Below are 16,413 nucleotides of genomic sequence, written 5' to 3'. Positions count from 1 at the left end.
CTCTTGGGGATTCTGGAGGTCCATTAGCATATTTAACAGAATGTTGGCTGAGGCACCAGGAGACAATGGATATTGCGTTTCAAAGGAGGTACTAGAGCCTATGCAGAAAGTTCAAAGTAGATGATCAAAAGCTAGTTGGATGTCATGCCACATAAGGGTATCAAAAGGGTAGCAGCAGTGAGTGAGAAAAAAATTTTGAATATGAAATTTTGGAAAATACATTGCTGAGCTGTGAGACCCTTACACCTCACAAAGAGGAAAGGGAGGAGGCAGGTGCCCTCACATCTGGTGGAGGGTGGTCTTTGGCAGGACCGCTCAGAGAATTTTGGGTAAGTCCCCTGTAGAGGTCAGAATATTCTGGAATTTTAGTCCACTTTGACAAATCTGAAGTGTAAGAGACAAGCTGATGAGCTGGACACGGATGAACTGGGGGCAAGGGGAGGTGCTGGAAAGGGGAGTTGGCTGTGCTGGATATCCTGTACTCCAAGAATATCTCTGTGTAAGGCGAACGTGATAACCACTACATTACGGAAACCGGCCTCAAGAATATCTCTGTGAAAAAGATGGTTCAATGAGTATTTTCCTGGACAACGGTGTGTCATGAGTAAGAGATAGTTGTTGTGGAGCCATTTTAGCTCATGACCAAGATGGCGTTCAGAGGGACGAACGCCTTCTGCAAAAAGAAGGTACAGAAGGTAGATGAAAAGCCAGAGGAAAATGAGGGCATCATCGACATCAGAGAACTATGGGGAGAGACGGCCAACAGCAGGCACAAGGGTAAGTGGTGTCTCTGAGACTGACCCTCTTTTGGACACCTCATGGGCTGAACCTAGACTATGAGCTCACACCATTATCGGGCAAACAAGAACTTCCCTGTCATCTTCTCTTTTTCTTCTTTTTCCACATGCTTTAAACCTAGACAGGCAGACACTGAGGGAAGTGATAGGAGAAAATGCTAAGGAGGGGAAAGAACAAAGGCCACCCAGCGCCCCTTCCTTGACTGCAGCCTCCCCACTGGGGGCGGGGGAGGAGCTGAGACTCTAAATCAAAGTTGAAATTTTGTTTTCTCAATTGGAAATACACTTTTTAAATAGTAAAGCAAGATTGTACTTGAGACTTAAGTTAGACTGGAATGTTTTGTGTTACTTAAGAGAAATTGGAGGCGGGGCCATGGAAGATAGAATCATCCAGAATGTACTTAGATATACGTTGTTCAAAGGGCTAAATATATTTTTTCATATCCATATAGAGAGGGTTATTGTTTTGACTTACACAAATTGCAGATTCAAAAATCAGGATAGCAGTTGGTATATAAACATCCTTAGGCCCTTAGATCTTCTCTTTTAATCTAAAATATTTTAGATAACATATTTGTAGTGAGGTGTGTGTGTGTGTGTGTGTGTGTGTGTGTGTGGCTTATTTTCATATTTATTCCATGTCTTTAACAGTAAAATATTCCAGATCTCAATGGAAAAGTCACCCAAATTACCAAAATTTCATTTTTTAATCTTTTGTCAAATCATCAAATCATGTATTCTGACTTTTGATTTAGTAATTATGCTCAATGCAGCTAAAGAATATTGAAAACTACTGGTAATAGGTAAGGGACTAGTTTTCTTTTTAATGTTCAAACATTTTCCTTTTAATTCATTTATATGCCCTAAGATTTTTTCTCTGCCTTATATCAACATTCCTATTCAGTTTCAGTATCCGTAATGAAGCAGCCATGTAATTTTTATGACTGTGTTGCATTTTTTAAAGGCAAAAAAAAAAACAAAAAAACAAACCACCCTAAAACAATGAATTGCCTGAAATACCTTGAATTAAAGATCAAACCCAAATTCCTGCCCTTTACATGTTATCAAAGTGGATCTTTTAGATCCTTGCTATTTATTTATTTATTTATTTATTTATTTATTTATTTATTTATTTTTTTCAACGTTTTTTATTTATTTTTGGGACAGAGAGAGACAGAGCATGAACGGGGGAGGGGCAGAGAGAGAGGGAGACACAGAATCGGAAACAGGCTCCAGGCTCCGAGCCATCGGCCCAGAGCCTGACGCGGGGCTCGAACTCACGGACCGCGAGATCGTGACCTGGCTGAAGTCGGACGCTTAACCGACTGCGCCACCCAGGCGCCCTGATCCTTGCTATTTAAATGTAGATGGTGCACCATCAGCAGCAGAAAAATCCGGGACCTTGTCACAAATATACACCACAAGCACCTGTCTGAAACCCACTGCACTAGAATCCCTACACCCATTAGTTTGAAAAGCACTCTTGTAGAGAGGCGTATTACACGGAGCATGGGATATATTGTCTCTGAGCTTAACTAGATTGTGTGGCCCCCACCCCACAGCATCATCTTGGGAAAGATAAATGCAGAACTGGGTTTAATTTGGCTACTTTGTTTGCAAAGGGTGTGACCTCAGGCAATTCACTTAGCTTCCTCAACCTGGCTTTCTCAGGTTAAAAATGTGGATAATGTTCTTTACCTTGACTCCACAAAGTAGGACGTATTCAAAATAATAGCATCCATAATGGATCTTGTATATCATCCAGTTCATACCAAACATGTACAAATATATTTCCAACAGGATAGCAGTATACCCACCATTGTAAAAATAACACTTAATTTCACTTTCTTCTTCTTTTTCTCCTCTTCCTCCTCCTCCTTCCACTTCTGCTTGTTTGGCAATCTCAGCCACCCAGAGTATAACTAAGAATATTGCATCAAGTTTAAATTATTTAGTGACACTAAAATTATTATCAAACCCACTATGAGTCAAATTCCCTGCCTGCCGCATGGAAGGAGAGACCCTGTGTCCTCAGCTCAAGCATTTGGCTCTTGATCTGCCCGCAATTCTGCCAGGTACGGTCGTCTCGTTTCCAATTCCCCAGCACATTATGAGCACGGGTTAGGGATGTAGGAATGGCATCTGTGGAAAAGAGTACTGAGAGCTTGCAGTTGCCTGGCAGAGAGAAAGCAAAACTGCCCTGGCAGCTTAGAATTAGGATCTGAGTCATCAAGAAGAAGTGAATTCCTTTCCTGAGTCTCTACTGTTTGAAAAGGTAGGGAAGTTTTTTAATGATATCTAACCAAAAGTTGAGCATGCAAGATTATTTTTAAAATTGGGATTTCTGAGTGAATGCCACAGAATCGAGGTTTCAGCAATATTAAATAAAAAAATAAGCAGTTTCTATCTGAATTAATTCTCAAGAGGTTTCTTTTTTTATCAGCGGCAACATTAACACTCTCCTGGCTCAGGAAAACTTCCATGACTTTGTTCCCTCCCCTCCTGCTGACTTTTTGTTTGCTCTGAGATTTGAAATTCTGGTAAAGTCAAGAAAATGGGTTAAGAAACACATAAATGTCTCAGTTGAGGCCAAATGTGTGAGCAATTTAATATTTCTATAGGAACCTTGGAAAATGTCTTGAGACTCCTCCTTCTGAGAAGATGGTGGGAATGCACTTTGACCTGTTCTTCCTCCAAGTGTAGCTAAACACTTGGGATGTTATGTTAACAAAAGCATAGGGAAACCGAAATGTGAGGAGAAGATAGACTGGCTGAGGACCTCTAGACCACCAAAAGGAACAAGATGATGAGTCCTGACTTTCCTTTTTGCTTCATGTCCCAGACTTGAAGCTGAAGAAGCCAGCGACTCAGAAATGCTAACAGGCACAGACAAGAATAGCCTCAACAAATACCTAACCTCACTACCCAGAGGAACAGGAAAGGGGCAGCCTAGCAAGACAGAAAACATCTAGAAAATAACCACTTTATTAGAGCCAAAAACCACACACACACACACACACACACACACACACACACACAACCTGTGACCCACCCAAGCCAGAAAGACTGAATGAGGAGCTAGACTTTCATCCTCCCAGATTGTAAGGAGGGGGCCCCAAACCTCCTGCTGGAGTAATGTCAGAGGGGGCTGAGGAAGGAGCTGGAACTTTCATTCCTGACAGGCAGTAATGAGCCCCTTCCCCATCCTAGTGTCTATAGAGACCATGTAGAGTTCCTTGATTTCCAATGTCACTGGGCAGTAATGAGGTGGTCATCACACTTCCACACATTGGGTGTGTCAAAGGATGCCTCGTGGGAGTTGTAATGAGGCGCTCCTACCTCCCAGCCCCCAAACAAGGGGGTATGAGTGAGGCCCAGTCAGGAGGAGAACTCCAACCTCCACTTAGCAGTAACAAGGTGCACCTTCCAATGGGTACCGTGGGGAATCTGGACTTCCACGCTCAAACTATTTCTGGGACTACTGAGGCAGAACCTCCCTTTCCCTTTTCAGAGTAGTGTCAGAGGATGCCAGTGAAAACACAAGGTTTAAATAAGATCCAGAGTCCTGTAACATAATACCCAGGTTGTAAAGTTTGAATTTAAAATCACTCATCATACCAAGAACCAGAAAGTTCTGGTTGTTGAGAAAAAGGCAATCTATAGATCCAATAGTGAGATGCCAGAGATACCAGAGTTATCTGACAAGGATTTTAAAGTGTTATCACTAAAAGGCTTCAGTGGGCAATTAAGAACATGCTTGAAACAAATGAAAAATAAGAATCTTAGCAAAGAAATGCAAATTCTCAGCAGAGAAATAGAGAGTATAAAGAAGAACCAAATAGAAATTTTAGAAGTGAAAATACAATTGCTGTAATGAGAACCTGAATGGGTGAGCTCAAAAGCAGGATGGAAAAGGGAAGAGGAAAGAATCAATGAACTGGAAGGACAACAATAGAAATGATCCAATTTGAACAGCACGAAGAAAATGGGCTGGAATAAGCAAACAAAGGGAGCCACAGAGGCCTGTGGGACTATAACAAAAAGTCTAATACTGCTGTCATGAGTGTTCCCACAAGAAGAGGAGAAAGAAGGCAGAGTTGAAAAAATACCTAAAGGAATACTTACTCACAAATTCCCAGTTTTGTGAAGACATCAACCTACATGTTCCAGAAGCTGAGTGAACCCAAACAAGGTAAGTCCAAAGAAATCCACACCAAGACACATCATAGTCAAATTTCTAAAAATTAAAGACAAAATATCTTAGAAGTAGCAAGAGAGAAGTAGTATTTGACCTCTTGGCGGGGGGGGCGGTATTTGAATGGGAGTGGATTTATCATCAGAAATCATGGAGACCAGAAGGAAATGGCATAACATTTTCAAATGTTGAAAAAAATTAAAAAGAACTATAGAGCCAGAATACTATATATAGTAAACATACCTTCTGGGAATGCAGGGGAAATTAAGACATACTTAGGTGAAGAAAAATGGAGAGAATTTGTCACTAGCATACTTATGCTAACAAATGGCTCAACAAGTTCTCTAAACAGAAAGGAAATGATAAAGAAAAGAGCCTTGGAACACCAGGGAGGACAAACACAGTACACTGACATATGGACACACAAAATAGACTTCCTCTTCCTCTTGAGACTTCCAGATTATTTGAGGATTGAAGTGAAAACTGTAACACTGTGTTGCTCTAAATGTATGCGAGGAGACATTTAAATGAGATTATAAATGAGAAGGGGTTGAGGGATGTGATGGGAGGTAGGGCTTCTACATTTTGCTTGAAGTGGTACCACCAGTAGAACATGATCAGTTTTGAGATATAATGTTAGTACCAAGAGCAACCACCAAAAAAGCCACTCAAAAGATTATGTTCAAATACACTATAGATAAATCAAAATGTAATAAAAAAATGTCCACAGGAAGGTAGGTAAAAGAAGTCATAAATGCAAATAGCAGGAACAAACAGAAACCAAAAACTAAATGTCAGTTTTAAACCCTAACATAAGTAATTACACTAAATGTAAATGGTCAGATTCACATTTAATCTGGACATATATTGACAGATTGGATAAACATTCATGAGTATGGCACAACTATATGCTGTCTATGAGAAACTCACTTCCAATAAAATAGCACTGGTAGGTTGAAAGTGAGGGCATGAAAAAAGGTATTAATCTAATTTTAATTAATTTGCAAATATTAATCAAAAGAAAGTAGGAGTGAGCATATTAATGTCAGATAAAGAAGACTTCAGAAAAAAAAAATCCAACAAAAAGAACATACATGATAGAAGGACCAACCCACCAAGAAAGAAGACAGTAATCCTAAATGTGTATGCACCAAAAAACAGCTGTAAAATATGGAAACCAGAAATTGATAAGACTGAAAGGAGAAATAGGCAAATCCACAGATGTAGTTGAAAACATCAGCACCCCTCTCTCAAAAATTAATAGAAAATACAAATAAAAAATCAACAAGGATATAGAAGAACTTGACAACAGCATCACTTAAGAGGCTGTAATCAACATTTATAGAACACTGCACCCAATGGTAGCACAATGCAAATTTTTTTTAAAGGACCCATGAAACATTTATCAAGATAGGTTACATTTTGGGCCATAAAATAAACCTCAACAAATTCAAGACTTCAAATCTTATATCACGTGTTCTCTGACCCAGTGCAACCAACTGGAAATCACTAATAAAGGCAACAGAAAAATCTCCCAACACTTGAAAACTGAACAACATGCTTCTAAATAATTCATGAGTCAGAGAGGATGTCTTAAGGGAAATTAGCAAAATGCATTGAGTTGAAAGAAAATGACAGTGCAGTCTACAAAATTTTGTGGAATGTAGCTAGAACAATGCTCAGATGGAAATTTATAGCTCTAAGTACATATATGAGAAAATACAATCTCAAATAAATAATCTAGTTCCTACCTTAAGACACTAGGAAAAAAAAAACACAAAAGAACAAAATAAACCCAGAGGAAGCAGAAAGAAGGAAATAATGAAGATAAAAACAGGAATCAATGAAATTGAAGACAGAAAAACATTAGAGAAAATCAATGAAATACAGGACTGTTTCTTTTAAAAGATCAAAAAAAACTTACAAACTTTTTGAAATATTGACAAAGAAAGAAAGAGAAGACAGAAATTACTACTATCAGGAAAGAAAGGGGATATTACTAGCGACCCTGAAGATATCAAAAGGGTAATAAGAGAATACTGTGGACAACTCTACACACATAGATTTGACAACCTATATAAAACAGACTAATTCTTCAAAAAATGCAAAATCCCCCTATTGCCTCAATATGAAATAGATCATATGAATTGCCCTGTAAGTATTAAGGCAATTGAAGAGATGGAGGTCTTCACTATATTGAATCTTCCAATCCGTGAACAAAGTATGTCTCTACATTTATTTGGGTCACTTTTGATTTTTTTTTCATTAATATTTTGTGGCTTTCAGCATACACATCCTGTACACGTTTTCTTAGATTTATACCTCAGCATGCTTTTATTGTTTCTAATGATTATAAATGGTATTGTAACTTCAGTGTCTACATGTTATTGCTAGTGTATGGAGTATAATTAATTTTTTATGCTTGTATTTTTTGCTGGGAACTTGCTGAACCCAATTACTATCAAGATCCCAACAATAATTTTTTTCTTGGTAGCTATAGATAAGATTGTCCCAAATTTATATGGAAAGGCAAAGGAACGAGAATAGCCAAAACAATTTTGAAGAAGAAATATAGGAATCAGCTTACCCAATTGCAAGACCTGTATGGCTTCCAAAATTAAGACTGTGTGGATTGGGAGGAAGATAGGCATTAGATCAAAGGAGTAGAACCGAGAATCCAGAAATAGATCCACACGAATACGCCCAACTGAATTTCTTTTTAAATATGAAATTTATTGTCAGATTGGTTTTCATACAACACCCAGTGCTCATCCCAACAAGATGCAAAAGTGAATCAATGGCAGAGAGATAGTGTATCCAGAAAACGGTAATGGTGTAATTGGACATCCAAAGGCAAAAAAGGAAAAATAAACCTCGACTTAAGTCTCACCCTTTATGTAAATGTTAACTCAAAATGGGTCATGAACTTAAATGTAAAACTATAAAGTTTTTAGGAAAAAAATAGGGCAAAATCTGAATCAAGGGTTAGGCAAAGCATTCTCAGATTTGATACCTAAAGTGTAATTCCTAAGAAGGAAAATTGATGAGTCGGACTTCATCAAAATGAAAACCTTTTTCTCTGAAATAGGCTGTTAAGAGGATAAAAGACAAACTACAGACTGGGAGGAAACATTTGCTAACCACGTATCGGACAAAGAACTAATATGGAGGCTATTTAAACAGCTCTCAAAACTCAATAGGAAAAGATTCAATTAGAAAATGGGCTAAAGACACAAGGAGGCATTTCACAGAAGAGGATACACAGATGGCAAATAAGCCCATGAAAAGATGTTCCACATCATTAGCTATTAGAAAAAAATGCAAATTAAAACCTCAATGAGATTTCCATACATAACCTATCAGAATGGCTGAAATACAACAAAGTGACTGCGTGGAGAGCCTGGGCCACTTTACATTTCCACCGGCAATGTGTGAGTGATCTGGTTTCTCCACACCTCTCTGCGTCACTCTTACACAAGGGTACAGGTTCTCTGGAAGACAGTTTCACCATTTCTTAAAACACTAATGTCTAACAGCTTCCCCCCCCCGCCCCAGTCATTTATCCCGGAGAAGTGAAAAGTTACACTCCCACAAAAATGTGTACACAAATACAGGTTATTATTCTTGATAGTATTAATAAAAAACTGGAAAGAATGTGTACGTCCTTCAGTGGACGAATGATTAAATAATCTGTGGTACATCCTTAAGATCAAATACTATGCAGCAATAGAAGGAATAAATTATTGATAGGCACAACAACTTGGATGAATCTTCAGAGAATTACGTTGGGGAAACAAGTCAATTCCATTTATTTAAGATTCCTGAAATGAAAAAAATTTATGAATGGAAAACAGATAAATAGTTACCAGGGATTAGGAGGGGAGGAAGGAAGAGTGTAGATATAGGGAAGGAAAGGCAGAGGGAAGGGGGTGTGGCTATAAAGGGCATCATGAGGGATCCTGGCCATGATGGAAATGTTCTGTATCTTGTCTCTTTCAATGTCCATATCCCGATTGTGATAATTTACTATATTTTTGCAAGATATTACCGCTGGGGGGAAAATGAGTAATGGGCACACTAGAGTTTTTTGTTCTATTTTTTATAACTACATGAGATTCTATAATAATCTCAAATTTTAAAAGTTTAATTACAAAATCATGAAAACACAGTAACATAGCCCTCTTCCCAGCAATCGGTGCTGCTTCTGGATTGTGTCTTGGAGCTGAGAGGTTATAGAGAGAATGTGGTGTGTGCAGGTAAAAGTCTCTACTCCCTGTAGGGAACGACAGAGCAGGTGGAACATTGACACATTTGTTCATTCACCCATTTTGTTCATGCAGTCGATTTGTCCACTCATATATATGCTCATACATTCATTCATATATAAACATATCCATTCACTTGTTCATCTTCTCTTTCATTCAAACAGTAATTAGTGAGACCAACTGTATATGAGGTATGGTATTAAGCACTAGGGAAAAGGAAGGCTCTGAATTTAGACAGCTTATAGTAATTCATTTATATATTCCATCAACCAAGTACACTACTGACCCAACCAACCAACCAGACCACAAACCAATCAACCATCCAATGTTGATAAGTGCCTATCCTATCCCCAAGGCTCCCCAGGTTGTTTGGCACAAAAATATGAATATATATATCAGGAATTTTATAACTGCTCATTGACTACACAAAGGAAGTCTGTTTTCAGAGCTGGGTGCCAAATTATCAGCTTTCTGACAATCGGGGAAATAATAGGGAGATACAGAATGGAAAAGGAGAGGAATTCACCAATTTTGTAAAGGGTGGAATGAAATTGTACATTCAGCAGGATGGAATTTGATGACACCAGGTATGAAATGCAAGCTTCTAAACGGGGATCCCTAGGCTTTTGCAACATGGCCCCAGGCCCCCTTTCCCACCCCACCTCCTGGTGGCTCAGCTAGACTCCTTACGCTTTGCATGTCCTCTGTGTGCGTTTCCTTTACAGAAATGCCCTTTCTCCACTCGTAAACCTAAAGCACCACTGTTCTGTAGCTTGTGGTGACTTTTATGTTATTCCACAGAGGGAGAGTGGATGGCTGCTTCTCTCTTTTTCTGCAGCTCTTGAGTGTATGTGTTGTTCAGGTTCTAATCATATGCCAGCAAAGTGTATTAGGAGGCTCAGGAATCGGATAGAGGAAGAATTCTACCTTTTCCACACACTTACTGTTTTAACTCAGGGAAGCTTGTTAACCTCTCAGAGTTTCTCTTTCATTATGACTTGATGGATGCAAATAGGATCATGTCTCAGAACAGAGATGAGGGTTTAGAGGAATAACACACGGATGCTAGTCTTATCGTATTATAAAAAATTATGGGAATTTTTTTTTTTTTGCATTTCTGTCCACTTTTTTTTTTTTAAACTCAAGCAAGGGGCTATTTCTTGTTCATTTTAGTATTCCCAGATTTTGGACTCTTGTACAGTAATAATAATATTGCTAATAATAATCAGGTCTGCCATTCAACATATTACTTACTGGTCCACAGTAGATAAATATTTGCTGAAACAGCTGGTTAGGAAATCACTAAATGGTAGGACTTCTTGTGCCTCTTCCAGTTATATCACATTAATCTATGTTCACGGAAATTCTAGTGCTCTCTGAAGTGTCTGAGAATACTCCAGGGGCCAAGAGAGAGTGAGGGAGCAGGGAATGCAGTATGGCTTTGGTTATTTTTGTGTGAGGAAGCGGACATGAGTTTGCCCAGGAATTTCAGTGTAGGTTATTTTGTGAGACATTTCAGATCAGAGATACAAGGGATTGAGGGATGCTTTCAACAAAATTGCCTCTTATTAGGAAAGGGCAGTATATGAAGGTTTATGTATTGAGTATATGAATTCCTCGTGTAGGTCACGTAGATGTCTCTCCCTTGCCTTCACTTCACTCTGGTCACACTGGGCTCCTCGTTGCTCCCCAAACATGCCAGCCATGGTCCTATCTTTGACCTTGGCACCTGCTATTCTATCTTCCCAGAATGCTCTTCTGCCAGATATCTGGATGGATAACTCCCTCACCTCATCCTTCAAGTCTTTGTTCAAATGTCACCCTCTTGGAGAGAACCAGCCTATTTAATTCTACAACACACACTTGCCATTCCTCTTCTTCTTTCTATACTTTTCCCTGTTCTTATGGTTCAAATAACCTCCTGGAATACATGCCTCACTTGATTACTCTATTTGTTGTTTATCTTCTGTCCCCACGCCCACTGGGGCACCAACATTACTAGAGCAGAGAACCTTACTGTTTTGTTCATTGTCACGTGCTAAGTGCTTAGAACAGTGGCTGGTACGCAGTAGGTGTAGGGGCTCAATATTGGGTCAATAAAAGAATTAATCAGATGGGGCTTTGGGAAAGAAAGAGCCCCAATGATGTAGAGACGAGTTTGCTTGGAGACCTCCCACGGCAGGAGCAGATACAGCCCAGGGCTTATGTTACCCCACGATTTCTTTTCCAAATGTGAAAGAAGAGCCTTCCCTTTTCTTGGTGACTCAGCAGACTTCACGCCCAAACCCATGCTTTCCCTCAGGAGGGGCTTAGAAATGGGCGATAAGAGAAAATCCACTCAAATACAATTGTCTGGGACTGAAAAAATTCTAAGACCCTAGAGGGTGCTGGCAGGCAAACAATGTGTATTCTTTTGGAGGTGAGGGTTGCTGGATTCTAGGGAGATGGTGGAGACAGTACACCTGTGGAGAAAGAGGTGAAGAAAGGGAGAAGCCCATGGGTGGAATCTGAAGGACAGCCAGGGGGTGACAGAGAACAAATGGGTGTGTCCCTTATCCACTGTCATTGAGCTCACAGCCCATTTCCCTTGTGAAATGGAAGGGCCAAACAACCCAGACAAAGGGCATAATTCTCCAGATTCTGGTAGCACATTGGGCTGGCAAATGGGTCCTTTCGCTAAAGATACTTTTTGCTTAAGCCAGGGTTGACTAACCGTGACCCATGAGGTGAGATGTTTTTTGAAAAGATTAATTCTTTTTTTTAAATTATGTATTTATTTTAAGAGAGAAAGAGGGGAGGGGCAGAGAGAGTGAGGGAGAGGGAGAATCCCAAGTAGGATCCATGCTCAGCATGGAACCTGACACAGGGCTTAATCCCATGAACCGTGAGATCATGACCTGAGCCAAAATCGAGAGCTGGACACCCAACCAACTGAGCCACCCAGGCACTGAAAAAAGGTTATATAATTCTAATGCCTTATGCAGGCACACAACCTCTAGTTTCTGGATTCATGGGGTTACGTCATCTTAGGGAACACTTGTTGGGCCTTAATCTCCATTTGGTGTAGTGTGAATTCAAAGTAAAGATGGGTGAGCAAGACAGTCTCTGGAATGGGAAGAAGACGGTGCCCTCCTCTTTCTAGTCTCTGGCTTGACAACACCTGCAAAAACACCTGTACGTCTCCTCAGTGATGAGGAGTGATTACCCCCAGATGGGTCCCAGATGTAGACAGAGAAAGCTCTACCCTTATTTCCCCCACTACTCCCAACGGAGCTAAAGAGACATTCTGTATAACATGTAGGAACTAGATTTGAAAGGAAGGGGCCTACGAGTTGGGATGTGGTGAATGTACTGGGGTGTGCATCAGTTTCCTAGAGCTGACATAGCAAAGTACCCTAAACTGGGGAGCTTAGAACAACAGAGGTTTATTCTCGCATAGTTTGCATGGTTGATTCCTTCTGAGGGCTATAGGAGAAGGCCTCTGTTCTAGCTTCTGGTGGTTTGCTGGCTATCTGCCATTCCCTGATCTCTGCCATATCATTCTGTGTATGTTTGTGCCTAAATTTCCCCTTTTTGTAAGGACACCAGTCATATTGGAGTAGGGTGGGCCCCTATGACCACATTCAAACTAATTACACCTGCAAAGATCACATTTCCAAATATTCTGAGATATGGGGGGTTATGAATATGAATTTGGGGGAGACACAATTCAACCTATGTATGGTGTAATTAAGATTTCACTTGTCAAATTATTAGAGATTAAAAACCAACCGGTTCTTCTTCCTACTCATTTGATGAAGAAGAAAGTTGAAACCCAGAGATGTTTCAGAGTACGATGGAGGGGAAAAGACATGGCCACCTCAGAATTTTAGCCCCATCTGTTACAAACCACATGACCTAGAATCACCTATTGGGAACTTCATGCTCCACTTGAATATGACATCACCTGGCATTGCCTAGCAGAGGCAATAAAGGTCAAATGGGACCATTGCCATGAAGATGCTTTATCAACTCCAATGGACATATATAAGTAAAGGGTAATTTTTTTAAGGTCACAATGCAAGTGACAGGCCAACATGTCATAGGTATCCATGGAATATCACATCAGGTCTGCATTTCTTTCCTTAGACACAGCACCCTGTCTAGAGGTCAAGGCAAAGGTCCGAGGCTGCATGAGCAGGGATGGGGAATATGTCACAGCGATTAATTCTCATGCCATGCAAAAACTGGAATTTGATCAGGCTGGGAGATCCAGTCGAACTCTTGGGGAGCATGTCATGAAGACCAGGTGACTTTGCTCTTTAACTGGTAAAATTCTCAACAGAATGATGGCTTTTTTGCCAACATAAAGTTGGCATGAGGTTCAGGGAGTGTAAATACGCACGCTTCAGGGTGAGGTTTGAGAGTTGTGGAAAATTCTGTGTCAGAACTCAAAGCCGCTGAAAGATTATCTTTTAAGCAACCAGCAGGGTGGACTGAGACTCGGGCTTGCACCAGGACTCCTCACTCACTAGCTGTGTTAAAGATGGGAGCAGACAGAGTCAGGTTAGTTCACTTCCTGATTTATAGTTCTTCTCTGTTAAATGGGGATAAAGCGAGTGAGGTGCACACAGTGGGAGCATAGCTGGGCTCAGTCATTCTGGAGAGTGATCAGGCAGTACTTACTGAAATAAAGCATCCTATGAGCCAGCAAGGCCATTCCTAGTAGAGAGCTAAGGAAAGTCACACCCTGTGTGTGAAGGGACAGGCATAAGAGGGATGGTGACCACAGCACTGTTGGTGGGGTCAGAGAAATGGAGAAGCTAGCTCCTTCACTACTGGATGAATGAATGACTACAATACTGAGGCAGCAGCTAGAAGCCATGGACCAAAGCAATGGATCTCCAGCTGTGGTACTGGGACCAGCAGGGTAAGCATCACTTGGGAATTTGTTAGAAACATAAACTCATGGTTCCCATCCCAGCTCTAGTGAATCAGAAATTCTGGGGTGGGCCCCAGCAAACTGTTTTAACAAGACCTCCTAAGATCCCAATGTATGTTTGAGGTCAGGAACCACTGAAATAGAAGTACCCACGGATCAATATTAAAACATAGTCTTAGGAAGAAAAGAGAAAGAAGAAAGAAAGAAAGAAAGAAAGAAAGAAAGAAAGAAAGAAAGAAAGAAAGAAAGAAGAAAGAGACAGAGAGGAGGAGATGGAGGGAGGGAGAGAGGGAGAAGGAAGGAGGGAGAGAGGGAGGAGAAAGGAAAGGGGAAGGAAGGAAGGAAGGAAGGAAGGAAGGAAGGAAGGAAGGAAGGAAGTTTCTTACTTAATAGAATTTATTTAAATGAAAAGCATACACATGCACAAAAATATTTGATGATAGAGACCCCATTCTGAGTTTCTGCCATATGAGAGAGGAAGCATGAGAAGAAATGAATGATGAAGGGAAAGAAAGAAAGAAGCTTTGACCCTTTAAATAAATGCTAATGTTGTCCCATGATCTGAGGGGTGGGTTGCACTTGAGATTCTGCTCGAACACATAGACGAGACGGGAATGATCCTTAGCAACTAGAAGAGCACTGATTAAGTCCTTCCCTTGTGCTAGACCCGGTTCTTCGTGTTGCGTTCGCCACCTTCCTGCCTCCTCCCAGTAGCCCCGTGACACACCTGCTCACATCCTGTCTGTTGCAGAAATGAGGCGACCAAAGCAGGAAAGGTGAGGAATTGTGCCCCAGCTCCTATGGTTAGGAGCTTCTAGGAGTCTCCCAAATCCTTCATGTCTCGTGGGTTTAGCTCAGTGATTCTCAACAGTTCTTGCTTCTTAATGGATAGTTGACAATGTCTGAAGATAAGATTTATTTGGTTGTCGCAACCGGGGAGGGGCCTTCTGGTCTCTCGCTGAGTAGGGGCCAGGGATGCTGCTACACATCCTACAATGCACAGAACAACTCCATATAGCAGTTATCCAGCCCAAAATGTCAATAGTGATGACGTTAGAAAGCTCTGACACATCTCCCACACAAAACGTCTCTGTATCGTCCAAGCTAGAATTTGCGAAATTGTGTTTAGAAGGAAGTATGCGTGCCACACGTTTTGTATCGTTATATTACATTTGTATAGTTGACCTAAATATATTTCTGGTTTTATTATTTATTTATCATGTACCAAACTTATCCTAGTTTAAGTACTTTATACAGCAATTTATTATCCTGTAGAGCCATATATATATATATATATTTTGCCCTAAGTCTCAATCCATATGCGTATTATATAATCATTTCTGTTGGTTTCCTGTCAGTACATAACCACCTTTAGTATCTTGTACTCGAATCTTTGGATCATTGCTAAGTGAGAATGGTTTCTCCCTCTTCTGATTTTGTCTATTTATGTCTTGTTTGGCACTTTGTAGCTTTGAATATAAGAGTCTCTGTAGCTTCTCGATACTGTAAACTCTTTGAAGTCACATCTGAATTGTATTTTCCTGGTGCTTGATGTTTATTAAGACTTGAACTACAAGAACAATCCTACAGTTTTTGAAAAAGGTGATTCATATACAATTACCTGTCCCCTCTGCCCCCGTTCCTTCATAATATTTACTTGGCCACATGTCTTTCAATGTTTCATGTCTAATTCTTGCAAGGAGGAAAAGACGAGATAGATAAGTCATGAAAGATGCATATTAGAAATTTCCCGGAACAGTTTTTAAAGGCATCCTCTGGCCAATATTTTTACTGCCGTTTGCTTCTCAAAAAGAAATGAATTTGAAAGATAAACATTTATTCATATGACTCAAACCTTTAACTTTGCCCAAGCACGCCCACAGGATGCTGATCAGCACGGCATGCGTTGACGAGTAGAAACCAACAGACATGACCAGTGAGGGTACTGGCAGTGGCTGTGTGGCTCTAGTCACGCTACGTCACCATGAGTATTTCTGGGCACCCACCTGCTAAGCGAAAGGTTTGCACCCAGCGTCTATGACTTCCTTGCTCTAACAGGAGCCATGGCGGCTCCACCTGAGCTGACACTGTGCAGACCTCTGTTCTGCCCTGTGAGGCTCCCGTGTTTTTCCCATTTTACTAAGTGAAACCACCATCCTCTCAGAAGCTATACTCAGAAATCTGGGTGATTTTACAACTCCTTTGTTTGCCTCATTTTCAATAAATACTAATCTG

At 40.4% G+C, this 16,413-nt stretch overlaps 1 long non-coding RNA gene across 1 annotated transcript; it reads left to right on the top strand.

Annotated features, from left to right (window-relative positions):
- The first annotated feature begins 625 nt into the window (after window positions 1–625).
- LOC131506242 (uncharacterized) lies at window positions 626–16,165 on the top strand. The gene is made up of 3 exons (XR_009258822.1): window positions 626–777; window positions 14,844–14,954; window positions 16,051–16,165. It is a non-coding gene; the product is annotated as an uncharacterized LOC131506242 (long non-coding RNA).
- The last annotated feature ends 248 nt before the right edge of the window (window positions 16,166–16,413 follow it).

This window comes from Neofelis nebulosa, chromosome 3, assembly GCF_028018385.1.
Source record: "Neofelis nebulosa isolate mNeoNeb1 chromosome 3, mNeoNeb1.pri, whole genome shotgun sequence".
In the NCBI taxonomy this organism is placed as follows: Eukaryota; Metazoa; Chordata; class Mammalia; order Carnivora; family Felidae; genus Neofelis; species Neofelis nebulosa.
Note: the sequence above shows the minus strand (reverse complement) of the source record. Positions and strands in the feature narration are given on the sequence as shown.